This window comes from Penaeus japonicus, unplaced genomic scaffold (genome assembly GCF_977035675.1).
Source record: "Penaeus japonicus unplaced genomic scaffold, GWHDUDI00000001_assembly GWHDUDI00000009, whole genome shotgun sequence".
NCBI classification, from domain to species: Eukaryota; Metazoa; Arthropoda; class Malacostraca; order Decapoda; family Penaeidae; genus Penaeus; species Penaeus japonicus.
Window position 1 is genome coordinate 8729276 of NW_028234411.1, and position 2500 is coordinate 8731775.

The window sequence follows — 2500 nt, forward strand, 5'->3', positions numbered from 1 at the left end:
AGAGAGAGGGGGGGGAGGGAGAAAGGGAAAGAGAGAAAGAGATAATTATATATAAAGAGAAAGAGAGAAAGAGAGAGAGAGAGATAGAGAAAGAGAAAGAGAGAGAGAGAGAGAGAGAGAGAGAGAGAGAGAGAGAGAGAGAGAGAGAGAGAGAGAGAGAGAGAGAGAGAGAGAGAGAGAGAGACAGACAGACAGACAGATAGAGAGACAGAGAGACAGAGAGAGAGAGAGAGGCAGAGACAGAATGAGAGAGAAAGAGAGAGAGAGAGAGAGAGAGAGAGATAGAGAGAGAGAGAGAGAGAGAGAGAGAGAGAGAGAGAAAAGAGAACGAAAAAGAGAGAGAACGAAAAAGAGAGAGAGAGCGAGAGAGAGCGAGAGAGAGAGAAAGAGAGAGGGTGTTTCATGATCACACTCTAACAAGGTTAATACCATTAAGATTTTCCAAAATGATATTTGAACTGCAACGAAATTTACATTTAAATTACTCCTGGCGCCCGGTAAGCTCATTCTCGGAAGGAATTCCACGATCTTATGTATCTTATCCGATGTATCTTATGTATCTTATCCGATGCTTATATTGGGCTCCGTTTTGCTGGAATGATTCCTGAATTGGTCTCGTCCCCATGATGGAAAATGTGATACGTGATAGAACGATTGAAATAAGTACACGAAATGGGTAGAACCTTTTTTTTATTTCTCGCAGAACCGTTGAATTTGATGTCTGTATGTGTTTGTATGATTCTAATTTGAGATTGAGTACACTTGGAATAAGAAGGCACGTGTGTTAGCTTGATTGTATGACTTAGTATAGATTCGTACGTCATTCGAGCGACTAATAAAAAAGGGTTTGTAAGATATCATACTCGTAAGATATCAAACGAGACTTTGTCTTCTTAACAATTTGAAAGAAGGGAGAAAATGCTTGAAAAATAACATCTTATTCTAAAAAATAAAGCAAAAAAATATCTATCGAAACCGCAGTCCGTTAAGCATCAAAGACCACACATTCCGCGAGGCAGAAAAGGCAAAAACAGGCCCCTTTCCCCCAAGGACTGAGATCGGCACAGTTGTCACGAAAACATCCCATTGCTAATGCTAGCCTCGATATGGGTCAATAACCGGGGCTTTGTGTTCGGTTGGTAGTGGAGATCTGTGGGAGATAGTCAGAGCTGTCGTATGGATCTTTTTTTCAGGTTTCGTTGTGACAAAAAGGTCGAAGGTTGGTGGTTGACAAGAGAGCTATGGGAAATTAGATAGTGTTTATGATTGTTTTCATGGACATGTGCGCATACACACACGTACAGACACACACACACACACACACCAATCACACACACACAAACAAACAAACACACACACACACACACACACACACACACACACACACACACACACACACACACACACACACACACACACACACACACACACACAAAACTCTCCCTCATCGACAGATCATACTTGCCAAACAACTGACCGTAAACCTTTCAAAGAAAAAAAAAAGACAATAATAATAATAAATAGCGCAAACCTCACCATTTTACGAAAGTTGTAAAAAATATATCTCGGAATTCAAGAGGAACGCCACTCGCAATCCTTCACGGAAAAATAAGCAGTATATAAGACAGAACGAATTTCTCCGTTCATATTTTTGGGGGTGAGTGAGAGTCTGTGTGTGGGCGTGTGTGTAGGGGGAGAGATAGATAGATAGATAGATAGAGATGGGGTGGAGGGAGGAAGGAAGAGAGAGAAAGGGGGGGGGATGAGAGAAAGATTGAGAGGAGGGGAAAGAGAGAGGGAGAGGGAGACAGAGCGAGAGAGAGAGAAAGAGAGAGCGAGAGAGAGAGAGAGAGAGAGAGAGAGAGAGAGAGAGAGAGAGAGAGAGAGAGAGAGAGAGAGAGAGAGAGAGAGAGAGAGAGAGAGAGAGAAGAGAGAGAGAGAGAGAGAGAGAGAGAGAGAGAGAGAGAAGAGAAGAGAGAGAGAGAGAGAGAGAGAGAGAGAGAGAGAGGGAGACAGAGACAGAGAGAGAGAGAGAGAGATACAGAGAGAGAGAGAAAGAAAGAAAGAAAGCGAGAGAGAGAGTGTGTTCGTGTATACAAACACGCGTATACATGTGTCCGTACCTCTGTGTGTCAGTGATACTAGTATAAGCGGTGCTCCCTCATAAATACTTCCTTTGCAAGTTGCAACATGAAGCATGTAAGCCACTCGTACACCGAAGAAGATAACACAGAGTAATACATATCGAAATAGCCATTTTTCGTTCATGAATATAACACAGGATTCTCCCTTCCATTGCGTTCCATTGACTGCTGGAAGGTAGGAGGGAGGGGGAGGGGGAGGGGGGGTAATATACTTAGAAAATCGATAGATGAATTAGAATTTTTTAAAGATAATTATGACGATGACGAATAAACATAATGGTATTTTGATCATCCAGACTGAAGGGATGATGTTGATATCAAAACAAATACCAGAAAATATGTACGTATTTTTCTTG

At 42.0% G+C, this 2500-nt stretch overlaps 1 protein-coding gene across 1 annotated transcript in view; it reads left to right on the forward strand.

The window, feature by feature from the left end:
* Positions 1 to 2500, forward strand: part of LOC122248298 (inter-alpha-trypsin inhibitor heavy chain H4-like) — a 342046-nt gene that overhangs the window by 159624 nt on the left and 179922 nt on the right. The window lies entirely within an intron of this gene.